General features: G+C 31.1%; 12 non-coding genes across 12 annotated transcripts; all 12 read left to right on the forward strand.

Moving 5' to 3' along the window:
* Positions 1-308: 308 nt before the first annotated feature.
* Positions 309-382, forward strand: TRNAT-AGU (transfer RNA threonine (anticodon AGU)). The gene has a single exon. It is a non-coding gene; the product is annotated as a tRNA-Thr (tRNA).
* A 1,687-nt stretch (positions 383-2,069) lies between these two features.
* TRNAT-CGU (transfer RNA threonine (anticodon CGU)) lies at positions 2,070-2,143 on the forward strand. Its single transcript has one exon. It is a non-coding gene; the product is annotated as a tRNA-Thr (tRNA).
* An 828-nt stretch (positions 2,144-2,971) lies between these two features.
* TRNAT-AGU (transfer RNA threonine (anticodon AGU)) lies at positions 2,972-3,045 on the forward strand. Its single transcript has one exon. It is a non-coding gene; the product is annotated as a tRNA-Thr (tRNA).
* An 842-nt stretch (positions 3,046-3,887) lies between these two features.
* On the forward strand, positions 3,888-3,961 carry TRNAM-CAU (transfer RNA methionine (anticodon CAU)). Its single transcript has one exon. It is a non-coding gene; the product is annotated as a tRNA-Met (tRNA).
* An 828-nt stretch (positions 3,962-4,789) lies between these two features.
* Positions 4,790-4,863, forward strand: TRNAT-AGU (transfer RNA threonine (anticodon AGU)). Its single transcript has one exon. It is a non-coding gene; the product is annotated as a tRNA-Thr (tRNA).
* Positions 4,864-5,705: 842 nt separating this feature from the next.
* Positions 5,706-5,779, forward strand: TRNAT-CGU (transfer RNA threonine (anticodon CGU)). The gene has a single exon. It is a non-coding gene; the product is annotated as a tRNA-Thr (tRNA).
* An 828-nt stretch (positions 5,780-6,607) lies between these two features.
* Positions 6,608-6,681, forward strand: TRNAT-AGU (transfer RNA threonine (anticodon AGU)). Its single transcript has one exon. It is a non-coding gene; the product is annotated as a tRNA-Thr (tRNA).
* Positions 6,682-7,523: 842 nt separating this feature from the next.
* Positions 7,524-7,597, forward strand: TRNAT-CGU (transfer RNA threonine (anticodon CGU)). The gene has a single exon. It is a non-coding gene; the product is annotated as a tRNA-Thr (tRNA).
* An 829-nt stretch (positions 7,598-8,426) lies between these two features.
* Positions 8,427-8,500, forward strand: TRNAT-AGU (transfer RNA threonine (anticodon AGU)). The gene has a single exon. It is a non-coding gene; the product is annotated as a tRNA-Thr (tRNA).
* Positions 8,501-9,342: 842 nt separating this feature from the next.
* Positions 9,343-9,416, forward strand: TRNAT-CGU (transfer RNA threonine (anticodon CGU)). The gene has a single exon. It is a non-coding gene; the product is annotated as a tRNA-Thr (tRNA).
* Positions 9,417-10,244: 828 nt separating this feature from the next.
* TRNAT-AGU (transfer RNA threonine (anticodon AGU)) lies at positions 10,245-10,318 on the forward strand. The gene has a single exon. It is a non-coding gene; the product is annotated as a tRNA-Thr (tRNA).
* An 842-nt stretch (positions 10,319-11,160) lies between these two features.
* On the forward strand, positions 11,161-11,234 carry TRNAT-CGU (transfer RNA threonine (anticodon CGU)). Its single transcript has one exon. It is a non-coding gene; the product is annotated as a tRNA-Thr (tRNA).
* The last annotated feature ends 2,157 nt before the right edge of the window (positions 11,235-13,391 follow it).

Below are 13,391 nucleotides of genomic sequence, written 5' to 3' on the forward strand. Positions count from 1 at the left end.
ACTACTTTTTAACTGTATGAGTACCAACAAAAGACTGACTTTAATTTCCCAGGGATGACTACATTAATAACAACGCCATAATATCTATTACAATAAAGCATATTAACAAGTGACTTGGACAAGACATTGTATGAATGTAGGGCCTGTATATACAAAATAAAGGAGAGAAAAGCATTACATAACTTACTGTAAGTTTCCAACTGTTTAAAGAAATAATAAAATACTTGTTTCAAAAAAATATATAAAAATAATGAAAAATATTATACTTTAGACATATAATTTGTCATTATACATAAGGCAGTGCAAGTGGCACTGTGGCTTAGTTGGTTAAAGCGTCTGTCTAGTAAACAGGAGATCCTGAGTTCAAATCACAGCAGTGCCTTTGCTTGATACCTTTTTATCACACCAGTATGTAGTTTTTTGTTGATGCATAACAAAATAAGATGTGTAAAACCTTTATCTGCTTTCACTTTGGCACATTTGGTCACCAATGTAAAAAAGTTTAAAGATGCCATCCATGTCAGAAGATGACAAACAACAAAACTTCACCCTATTTCAATATAAGTTAATTTGCAGAAATATGCCTATGTTAAGGTAAATATATGAATTTTTACAAAATAGCCTTCATCATATTGGGTAACTGCAAAATTAATTTGGAGTACAGTCAAAAGAGAATAACACAGGAAGTGTTAAAATGTCTGTAAAAAGGTAAGTTTCCCAAGGTACAGTAATTTGAGAGTCAGTTTAGTCATCATAGCTAGAGAATCATTGACATTTATTGAGCAAGCTTCCAGATAAAATGTTAACATTAATTCTATCATTGAGATCTCATTTTTTCCTTTCACGACTACTTTTTAACTGTATGAGTACCAACAAAAGACTGACTTTAATTTCCCAGGGATGACTACATTAATAACAACGCCATAATATCTATTACAATAAAGCATATTAACAAGTGACTTGGACAAGACATTGTATGAATGTAGGGCCTGTATATACAAAATAAAGGAGAGAAAAGCATTACATAACTTACTGTAAGTTTCCAACTGTTTAAAGAATTAATAAAATACTTGTTTCAAAAAAATATATAAAAATAATAAAAAATATTATACTTTAGACATATAATTTGTCATTATACATAAGGCAGTGCAAGTGGCACTGTGGCTTAGTTGGTTAAACCCCCTTTCTAGTAAACAGGAGATCCTGAGTTCAAATCACAGCAGTGCCTTTGCTTGATACCTTTTTATCACACCAGTATGTAGTTTTTTGTTGATGCATAACAAAATAAGATGTGTAAAACCTTTATCTGCTTTCACTTTGGCACATTTGGTCACCAATGCAAAAAAGTTTAAAGATGCCATCCATGTCAGAAGATGACAAACAACAAAACTTCACCCTATTTCAATATAAGTTAATTTGCAGAAATATGCCTATGTTAAGGTAAATATATGAATTTTTACAAAATAGCCTTCATCATATTGGGTAACTGCAAAATTAATTTGGAGTACAGTCAAAAGAGAATAACACAGGAAGTGTTAAAATGTCTGTAAAAAAGTAAGTTTCCCAAGGTACAGTAATTTGAGAGTCAGTTTAGTCATCATAGCTAGAGAATCATTGACATTTAACCCATATTTATTTCCATAACATCCTTAAAATTGTGTTAGGAAAATACTTCTTGATGAAAAGCTAAAATTCTCTTGAAAAAGCATAAATAAAGAATGTTCACCATAATTCTGACTTTTTAAAACAGAGTTCTTAATTTTACTACATGTTTTTGTTTTCTGAATAGCAAAAATCAATTGATATTTATTCCCATGTAGCATTACTTACAGAGAAATCAATAAAAGTGCTAAAAAATATATTAGAAAATTACTTTGACAAGATATTTTAAGAATGTAGGTCCTGTAAATCATGAATGAAAAGAGAGAACACAACTTTCTATTTATACTCTAAATTTCCACCGGTTTGAAAAATTGATGAAGCAATAGTTATAAGAATGTCAAAAATTGTTACCAAATAGCATATCTTAGATATATCATTTTTCTTTGTGAAGCTTTTGAGCATCATGTGGTGCTGTGGCTTAGTTGGTTAAAGCGCCTGTCTCGTAAACAGGAGATCCTGAGTTCAAATCTCAGCAGTGCCTTTCATTTATTTTCATCATCTCAGAACATAGTTTGTTGTTAATTCATCACAAAAAGACACGTGAATGCTTCAGCAGCCTTTACCCTTTCTCACATGTTCAGTAAAATGTACCACATTTCTAGATACAGTCCAAATCAGAAACACAAAAAAATGCAATATTCCCCTTTTTTAATATCATTTTTTTTGTAGAAGTAAATTGATGCCAAGGTAACTAGAAAAGAATTCCAGAAATTGGCAATATTCATGTCTGAGCAATCTCCAGAAACAATATGGTGACCAGTCAGAGGAAATGTTTAAACAAAAGTCAGTAACAATGTGAGTTTCTCAAGATAAATGGATAGACAATTTAGTCATCAGAGTTTGGAGAGCAATAGAAAATAATGGATTATGTATTACTTAACATAAACAATATTGTGTTAGGAAAGAAATTCCAGAAATCAATCTTTCCATTTATTGAGCAAGCTTCCAGATAAAATGTTAACATTAATTCTATCATTGAGATCTCATTTTTTCATTTCACGACTACTTTTTAACTGTATGAGTACCAACAAAAGACTGACTTTAATTTCCCAGGGATGACTACATTAATAACAACGCCATAATATCTATTACAATAAAGCATATTAACAAGTGACTTGGACAAGACATTGTATGAATGTAGGGCCTGTATATACAAAATAAAGGAGAGAAAAGCATTACATAACTTACTGTAAGTTTCCAACTGTTTAAAGAATTAATAAAATACTTGTTTCAAAAAAATATATAAAAATAATGAAAAATATTATACTTTAGACATATAATTTGTCATTATACATAAGGCAGTGCAAGTGGCACTGTGGCTTAGTTGGTTAAAGCGTCTGTCTAGTAAACAGGAGATCCTGAGTTCAAATCACAGCAGTGCCTTTGCTTGATACCTTTTTATCACACCAGTATGTAGTTTTTTGTTGATGCATAACAAAATAAGATGTGTAAAACCTTTATCTGCTTTCACTTTGGCACATTTGGTCACCAATGTAAAAAAGTTTAAAGATGCCATCCATGTCAGAAGATGACAAACAACAAAACTTCACCCTATTTCAATATAAGTTAATTTGCAGAAATATGCCTATGTTAAGGTAAATATATGAATTTTTACAAAATAGCCTTCATCATATTGGGTAACTGCAAAATTAATTTGGAGTACAGTCAAAAGAGAATAACACAGGAAGTGTTAAAATGTCTGTAAAAAGGTAAGTTTCCCAAGGTACAGTAATTTGAGAGTCAGTTTAGTCATCATAGCTAGAGAATCATTGACATTTAACCCATATTTATTTCCATAACATCCTTAAAATTGTGTTAGGAAAATACTTCTTGATGAAAAGCTAAAATTCTCTTGAAAAAGCATAAATAAAGAATGTTCACCGTAATTCTGACTTTTTAAAACAGAGTTCTTAATTTTACTACATGTTTTTGTTTTCTGAATATCAAAAATTAATTGACATTTATTCCCATGTAGCATTACTTACAGAGAAATCAATAAAAGTGCTAAAAAAATATATTAGAAAATTACTTTGACAAGATATTTTAAGAATGTAGGTCCTGTAAATCATGAATGAAAAGAGAGAACACAACTTTCTATTTATACTCTAAATTTCCACCGGTTTGAAAAATTGATGAAGCAATAGTTATAAGAATGTCAAAAATTGTTACCAAATAGCATATCTTAGATATATCATTTTTCTTTGTGAAGCTGTTGAGCATCATGTGGTGCTGTGGCTTAGTTGGTTAAAGCGCCTGTCTCATAAACAGGAGATCCTGAGTTCAAATCTCAGCAGTGCCTTTCATTTATTTTCATCATCTCAGAACATAGTTTGTTGTTAATTCATCACAAAAAGACACGTGAATGCTTCAGCAGCCTTTACCCTTTCTCACATGTTCAGTAAAATGTACCACATTTCTAGATACAGTCCAAATCAGAAACACAAAAAAATGCAATATTCCCCTTTTTTAATATCAGTTTTTTTGTAGAAGTAAATTGATGCCAAGGTAACTAGAAAAGAATTCCAGAAATTGGCAATATTCATGTCTGAGCAATCTCCAGAAACAATATGGTGTCCAGTCAGAGGAAATGTTTAAACAAAAGTCAGTAACAATGTGAGTTTCTCAAGATAAATGGATAGACAATTTAGTCATCAGAGTTTGGAGAGCAATAGAAAATAATGGATTATGTATTACTTAACATAAACAATATTGTGTTAGGAAAGAAATTCCAGAAATCAATCTTTCCATTTATTGAGCAAGCTTCCAGATAAAATGTTAACATTAATTCTATCATTGAGATCTCATTTTTTCATTTCACGACTACTTTTTAACTGTATGAGTACCAACAAAAGACTGACTTTAATTTCCCAGGGATGACTACATTAATAACAAAGCCATAATATCTATTACAATAAAGCATATTAACAAGTGACTTGGACAAGACATTGTATGAATGTAGGGCCTGTATATACAAAATAAAGGAGAGAAAAGCATTACATAACTTACTGTAAGTTTCCAACTGTTTAAAGAATTAATAAAATACTTGTTTCAAAAAAATATATAAAAATAATAAAAAATATTATACTTTAGACATATAATTTGTCATTATACATAAGGCAGTGCAAGTGGCACTGTGGCTTAGTTGGTTAAAGCGTCTGTCTAGTAAACAGGAGATCCTGAGTTCAAATCACAGCAGTGCCTTTGCTTGATACCTTTTTATCACACCAGTATGTAGTTTTTTGTTGATGCATAATAAAATAAGATGTGTAAAACCTTTATCTGCTTTCACTTTGGCACATTTGGTCACCAATGTAAAAAAGTTTAAAGATGCCATCCATGTCAGAAGACGACAAACAACAAAACTTCACCCTATTTCAATATAAGTTAATTTGCAGAAATATGCCTATGTTAAGGTAAATATATGAATTTTTACAAAATAGCCTTCATCATATTGGGTAACTGCAAAATTAATTTGGAGTACAGTCAAAAGAGAATAACACAGGAAGTGTTAAAATGTCTGTAAAAAAGTAAGTTTCCCAAGGTACAGTAATTTGAGAGTCAGTTTAGTCATCATAGCTAGAGAATCATTGACATTTAACCCATATTTATTTCCATAACATCCTTAAAATTGTGTTAGGAAAATACTTCTTGATGAAAAGCTAAAATTCTCTTGAAAAAGCATAAATAAAGAATGTTCACCATAATTCTGACTTTTTAAAACAGAGTTCTTAATTTTACTACATGTTTTTGTTTTCTGAATATCAAAAATTAATTGACATTTATTCCCATGTAGCATTACTTACAGAGAAATCAATAAAAGTGCTAAAAAAATATATTAGAAAATTACTTTGACAAGATATTTTAAGAATGTAGGTCCTGTAAATCATGAATGAAAAGAGAGAACACAACTTTCTATTTATACTCTAAATTTCCACCGGTTTGAAAAATTGATGAAGCAATAGTTATAAGAATGTCAAAAATTGTTACCAAATAGCATATCTTAGATATATCATTTTTCTTTGTGAAGCTTTTGAGCATCATGTGGTGCTGTGGCTTAGTTGGTTAAAGCGCCTGTCTCGTAAACAGGAGATCCTGAGTTCAAATCTCAGCAGTGCCTTTCATTTATTTTCATCATCTCAGAACATAGTTTGCTGTTAATTCATCACAAAAAGACACGTGAATGCTTCAGCAGCCTTTACCCTTTCTCACATGTTCAGTAAAATGTACCACATTTCTAGATACAGTCCAAATCAGAAAACACAAAAAATGCAATATTCCCCTTTTTTATTATCAGTTTTTTTGTAGAAGTAAATTGATGCCAAGGTAACTAGAAAAGAATTCCAGAAGTTGGCAATATTCATGTCTGAGCAATCTCCAGAAACAATATGGTGTCCAGTCAGAGGAAATGTTTAAACAAAAGTCAGTAACAATGTGAGTTTCTCAAGATAAATGGATAGACAATTTAGTCATCAGAGTTTGGAGAGCAATAGAAAATAATGGATTATGTATTACTTAACATAAACAATATTGTGTTAGGAAAGAAATTCCAGAAATCAATCTTTCCATTTATTGAGCAAGCTTCCAGATAAAATGTTAACATTAATTCTATCATTGAGATCTCATTTTTTCATTTCACGACTACTTTTTAACTGTATGAGTACCAACAAAAGACTGACTTTAATTTCCCAGGGATGACTACATTAATAACAACGCCATAATATCTATTACAATAAAGCATATTAACAAGTGACTTGGACAAGACATTGTATGAATGTAGGGCCTGTATATACAAAATAAAGGAGAGAAAAGCATTACATAACTTACTGTAAGTTTCCAACTGTTTAAAGAATTAATAAAATACTTGTTTCAAAAAAATATATAAAAATAATGAAAAATATTATACTTTAGACATATAATTTGTCATTATACATAAGGCAGTGCAAGTGGCACTGTGGCTTAGTTGGTTAAAGCGTCTGTCTAGTAAACAGGAGATCCTGAGTTCAAATCACTGCAGTGCCTTTGCTTGATACCTTTTTATCACACCAGTATGTAGTTTTTTGTTGATGCATAACAAAATAAGATGTGTAAAACCTTTATCTGCTTTCACTTTGGCACATTTGGTCACCAATGTAAAAAAGTTTAAAGATGCCATCCATGTCAGAAGATGACAAACAACAAAACTTCACCCTATTTCAATATAAGTTAATTTGCAGAAATATGCCTATGTTAAGGTAAATATATGAATTTTTACAAAATAGCCTTCATCATATTGGGTAACTGCAAAATTAATTTGGAGTACAGTCAAAAGAGAATAACACAGGAAGTGTTAAAATGTCTGTAAAAAAGTAAGTTTCCCAAGGTACAGTAATTTGAGAGTCAGTTTAGTTATCATAGCTAGAGAATCATTGACATTTAACCCATATTTATTTCCATAACATCCTTAAAATTGTGTTAGGAAAATACTTCTTGATGAAAAGCTAAAATTCTCTTGAAAAAGCATAAATAAAGAATGTTCACCATAATTCTGACTTTTTAAAACAGAGTTCTTAATTTTACTACATGTTTTTGTTTTCTGAATATCAAAAATTAATTGACATTTATTCCCATGTAGCATTACTTACAGAGAAATCAATAAAAGTGCTAAAAAAATATATTAGAAAATTACTTTGACAAGATATTTTAAGAATGTAGGTCCTGTAAATCATGAATGAAAAGAGAGAACACAACTTTCTATTTATACTCTAAATTTCCACCGGTTTGAAAAATTGATGAAGCAATAGTTATAAGAATGTCAAAAATTGTTACCAAATAGCATATCTTAGATATATCATTTTTCTTTGTGACGCTTTTGAGCATCATGTGGTGCTGTGGCTTAGTTGGTTAAAGCGCCTGTCTCGTAAACAGGAGATCCTGAGTTCAAATCTCAGCAGTGCCTTTCATTTATTTTCATCATCTCAGAACATAGTTTGCTGTTAATTCATCACAAAAAGACACGTGAATGCTTCAGCAGCTTTTACCCTTTCTCACATGTTCAGTAAAATGTACCACATTTCTAGATACAGTCCAAATCAGAAAACACAAAAAAATGCAATATTCCCCTTTTTTAATATCATTTTTTTTGTAGAAGTAAATTGATGCCAAGGTAACTAGAAAAGAATTCCAGAAGTTGGCAATATTCATGTCTGAGCAATCTCCAGAAACAATATGGTGTCCAGTCAGAGGTAATGTTTAAACAAAAGTCAGTAACAATGTGAGTTTCTCAAGATAAATGGATAGACAATTTAGTCATCAGAGTTTGGAGAGCAATAGAAAATAATGGATTATGTATTACTTAACATAAACAATATTGTGTTAGGAAAGAAATTCCAGAAATCAATTTTTCCATTTATTGAGCAAGCTTCCAGATAAAATGTTAACATTAATTCTATCATTGAGATCTCATTTTTTCATTTCACGACTACTTTTTAACTGTATGAGTACCAACAAAAGACTGACTTTAATTTCCCAGGGATGACTACATTAATAACAACGCCATAATATCTATTACAATAAAGCATATTAACAAGTGACTTGGACAAGACATTGTATGAATGTAGGGCCTGTATATACAAAATAAAGGAGAGAAAAGCATTACATAACTTACTGTAAGTTTCCAACTGTTTAAAGAATTAATAAAATACTTGTTTCAAAAAAATATATAAAAATAATGAAAAATATTATACTTTAGACATATAATTTGTCATTATACATAAGGCAGTGCAAGTGGCACTGTGGCTTAGTTGGTTAAAGCGTCTGTCTAGTAAACAGGAGATCCTGAGTTCAAATCACAGCAGTGCCTTTGCTTGATACCTTTTTATCACACCAGTATGTAGTTTTTTGTTGATGCATAACAAAATAAGATGTGTAAAACCTTTATCTGCTTTCACTTTGGCACATTTGGTCACCAATGTAAAAAAGTTTAAAGATGCCATCCATGTCAGAAGATGACAAACAACAAAACTTCACCCTATTTCAATATAAGTTAATTTGCAGAAATATGCCTATGTTAAGGTAAATATATGAATTTTTACAAAATAGCCTTCATCATATTGGGTAACTGCAAAATTAATTTGGAGTACAGTCAAAAGAGAATAACACAGGAAGTGTTAAAATGTCTGTAAAAAGGTAAGTTTCCCAAGGTACAGTAATTTGAGAGTCAGTTTAGTCATCATAGCTAGAGAATCATTGACATTTAACCCATATTTATTTCCATAACATCCTTAAAATTGTGTTAGGAAAATACTTCTTGATGAAAAGCTAAAATTCTCTTGAAAAAGCATAAATAAAGAATGTTCACCGTAATTCTGACTTTTTAAAACAGAGTTCTTAATTTTACTACATGTTTTTGTTTTCTGAATATCAAAAATTAATTGACATTTATTCCCATGTAGCATTACTTACAGAGAAATCAATAAAAGTGCTAAAAAAATATATTAGAAAATTACTTTGACAAGATATTTTAAGAATGTAGGTCCTGTAAATCATGAATGAAAAGAGAGAACACAACTTTCTATTTATACTCTAAATTTCCACCGGTTTGAAAAATTGATGAAGCAATAGTTATAAGAATGTCAAAAATTGTTACCAAATAGCATATCTTAGATATATCATTTTTCTTTGTGAAGCTGTTGAGCATCATGTGGTGCTGTGGCTTAGTTGGTTAAAGCGCCTGTCTCGTAAACAGGAGATCCTGAGTTCAAATCTCAGCAGTGCCTTTCATTTATTTTCATCATCTCAGAACATAGTTTGTTGTTAATTCATCACAAAAAGACACGTGAATGCTTCAGCAGCCTTTACCCTTTCTCACATGTTCAGTAAAATGTACCACATTTCTAGATACAGTCCAAATCAGAAACACAAAAAAATGCAATATTCCCCTTTTTTAATATCAGTTTTTTTGTAGAAGTAAATTGATGCCAAGGTAACTAGAAAAGAATTCCAGAAATTGGCAATATTCATGTCTGAGCAATCTCCAGAAACAATATGGTGTCCAGTCAGAGGAAATGTTTAAACAAAAGTCAGTAACAATGTGAGTTTCTCAAGATAAATGGATAGACAATTTAGTCATCAGAGTTTGGAGAGCAATAGAAAATAATGGATTATGTATTACTTAACATAAACAATATTGTGTTAGGAAAGAAATTCCAGAAATCAATCTTTCCATTTATTGAGCAAGCTTCCAGATAAAATGTTAACATTAATTCTATCATTGAGATCTCATTTTTTCATTTCACGACTACTTTTTAACTGTATGAGTACCAACAAAAGACTGACTTTAATTTCCCAGGGATGACTACATTAATAACAAAGCCATAATATCTATTACAATAAAGCATATTAACAAGTGACTTGGACAAGACATTGTATGAATGTAGGGCCTGTATATACAAAATAAAGGAGAGAAAAGCATTACATAACTTACTGTAAGTTTCCAACTGTTTAAAGAATTAATAAAATACTTGTTTCAAAAAAATATATAAAAATAATAAAAAATATTATACTTTAGACATATAATTTGTCATTATACATAAGGCAGTGCAAGTGGCACTGTGGCTTAGTTGGTTAAAGCGTCTGTCTAGTAAACAGGAGATCCTGAGTTCAAATCACAGCAGTGCCTTTGCTTGATACCTTTTTATCACACCAGTATGTAGTTTTTTGTTGATGCATAACAAAATAAGATGTGTAAAACCTTTATCTGCTTTCACTTTGGCACATTTGGTCACCAATGTAAAAAAGTTTAAAGATGCCATCCATGTCAGAAGATGACAAACAACAAAACTTCACCCTATTTCAATATAAGTTAATTTGCAGAAATATGCCTATGTTAAGGTAAATATATGAATTTTTACAAAATAGCCTTCATCATATTGGGTAACTGCAAAATTAATTTGGAGTACAGTCAAAAGAGAATAACACAGGAAGTGTTAAAATGTCTGTAAAAAAGTAAGTTTCCCAAGGTACAGTAATTTGAGAGTCAGTTTAGTCATCATAGCTAGAGAATCATTGACATTTAACCCATATTTATTTCCATAACATCCTTAAAATTGTGTTAGGAAAATACTTCTTGATGAAAAGCTAAAATTCTCTTGAAAAAGCATAAATAAAGAATGTTCACCATAATTCTGACTTTTTAAAACAGAGTTCTTAATTTTACTACATGTTTTTGTTTTCTGAATATCAAAAATTAATTGACATTTATTCCCATGTAGCATTACTTACAGAGAAATCAATAAAAGTGCTAAAAAAAAATATTAGAAAATTACTTTGACAAGATATTTTAAGAATGTAGGTCCTGTAAATCATGAATGAAAAGAGAGAACACAACTTTCTATTTATACTCTAAATTTCCACCGGTTTGAAAAATTGATGAAGCAATAGTTATAAGAATGTCAAAAATTGTTACCAAATAGCATATCTTAGATATATCATTTTTCTTTGTGAAGCTTTTGAGCATCATGTGGTGCTGTGGCTTAGTTGGTTAAAGCGCCTGTCTCGTAAACAGGAGATCCTGAGTTCAAATCTCAGCAGTGCCTTTCATTTATTTTCATCATCTCAGAACATAAAAACAAAAACAGAATTGGGCGCTGATATTTGAATTAAACGCTAGCTGCACATTCCTGGGGCCTGGTTTGTAAGCCTCCAATTAATTTAAAACAAGAAAAAACAATCTGGAACAGCGCTTAGCATTTAATAAAAACTTTTTTTATTTTATTGTCTATAAAATTAAATAAAAAATAAAAGATAATAAATAAAAAATAATAATATATATATGAAATTGCGGGAATTATGCAATTATACAGTTACCGGCCGGATTTCTTATAATATACATTCAATCCATAAAACAATTAATATGTATATAATACACAACTGTTGCACACAGCAAGAAATTTTAAAATAATTATATATTTAGGCACAACAGAATAAACTCCACTAATAGGAATGACTTTTTATGTTGACAGATATAACTTAGCAGGCGTCCCTGCGCTGTATAGTGCCACTTGTATTATCCGTTTAATTTGTTTGGACAAAACTTGTATAATTTATCCTTCCTTTAAGAAGCAAAAATGAAGCAACAGTCTCTGTGTGGAATATACGGCAATTCTGATGTAAAACTGTCCATGTATCAGCACAGCGGCATGATAAGAAAACTGTTATATGAACGTGGTAATTTGAGACTCCCTTTAACACCAGATAACGCACCAACCTCTATATAATGATGTTGTATAGCTCAGATGAAGGAGAGTCCTCCTTATTCCCCCTTAGCACTGGGGTCCGGAAAACCGGGTACTGAGATGTGCGGTGTTTAAGAGGCAGTCAGCGTCTCCTGGAGTGAATGAATAAGCCGGCCGGCTGTAGCTCACTTGTCATCACATACGCGTTTCTCCGCCTTCATGTAACCTCGGCGGTGTACACACTGAGGAAGCCGCCGAGGTTACATGAAGGCGGAGAAACGCGTATGTGATGACAAGTGAGCTACAGCCGGCCGGCTTATTCATTCACTCCAGGAGACGCTGACTGCCTCTTAAACACCGCACATCTCAGTACCCGGTTTTCCGGACCCCAGTGCTAAGGGGGAATAAGGAGGACTCTCCTTCATCTGAGCTATACAACATCATTATATAGAGGTTGGTGCGTTATCTGGTGTTAAAGGGAGTCTCAAATTACCACGTTCATATAACAGTTTTCTTATCATGCCGCTGTGCTGATACATGGACAGTTTTACATCAGAATTGCCGTATATTCCACACAGAGACTGTTGCTTCATTTTTGCTTCTTAAAGGAAGGATAAATTATACAAGTTTTGTCCAAACAAATTAAACGGATAATACAAGTGGCACTATACAGCGCAGGGACGCCTGCTAAGTTATATCTGTCAACATAAAAAGTCATTCCTATTAGTGGAGTTTATTCTGTTGTGCCTAAATATATAATTATTTTAAAATTTCTTGCTGTGTGCAACAGTTGTGTATTATATACATATTAATTGTTTTATGGATTGAATGTATATTATAAGAAATCCGGCCGGTAACTGTATAATTGCATAATTCCCGCAATTTCATATATATATTATTATTTTTTATTTATTATCTTTTATTTTTTATTTAATTTTATAGACAATAAAATAAAAAAAGTTTTTATTAAATGCTAAGCGCTGTTCCAGATTGTTTTTTCTTATCTCAGAACATAGTTTGCTGTTAATTCATCACAAAAAGACACGTGAATGCTTCAGCAGCCTTTACCCTTTCTCACATGTTCAGTAAAATGTTCCACATTTCTAGATACAGTCCAAATCAGAAAACACAAAAAAATGCAATATTCCCCTTTTTTTATATCAGTTTTTTTGTAGAAGTAAATTGATGCCAAGGTAACTAGAAAAGAATTCCAGAAGTTGGCAATATTCATGTCTGAGCAATCTCCAGAAACAATATGGTGTCCAGTCAGAGGAAATGTTTAAACAAAAGTCAGTAACAATGTGAGTTTCTCAAGATAAATGGATAGACAATTTAGTCATCAGAGTTTGGAGAGCAATAGAAAATAATGGATTATGTATTACTTAACATAAACAATATTGTGTTAGGAAAGAAATTCCAGAAATCAATCTTTCCATTTATTGAGCAAGCTTCCAGATAAAATGTTAACATTAATTCTATCATTGAGATCTCATTTTTTCATTTCACGACTACTTTTTA

This window comes from Pseudophryne corroboree, chromosome 11 (assembly GCF_028390025.1).
Source record: "Pseudophryne corroboree isolate aPseCor3 chromosome 11, aPseCor3.hap2, whole genome shotgun sequence".
In the NCBI taxonomy this organism is placed as follows: domain Eukaryota; kingdom Metazoa; phylum Chordata; class Amphibia; order Anura; family Myobatrachidae; genus Pseudophryne; species Pseudophryne corroboree.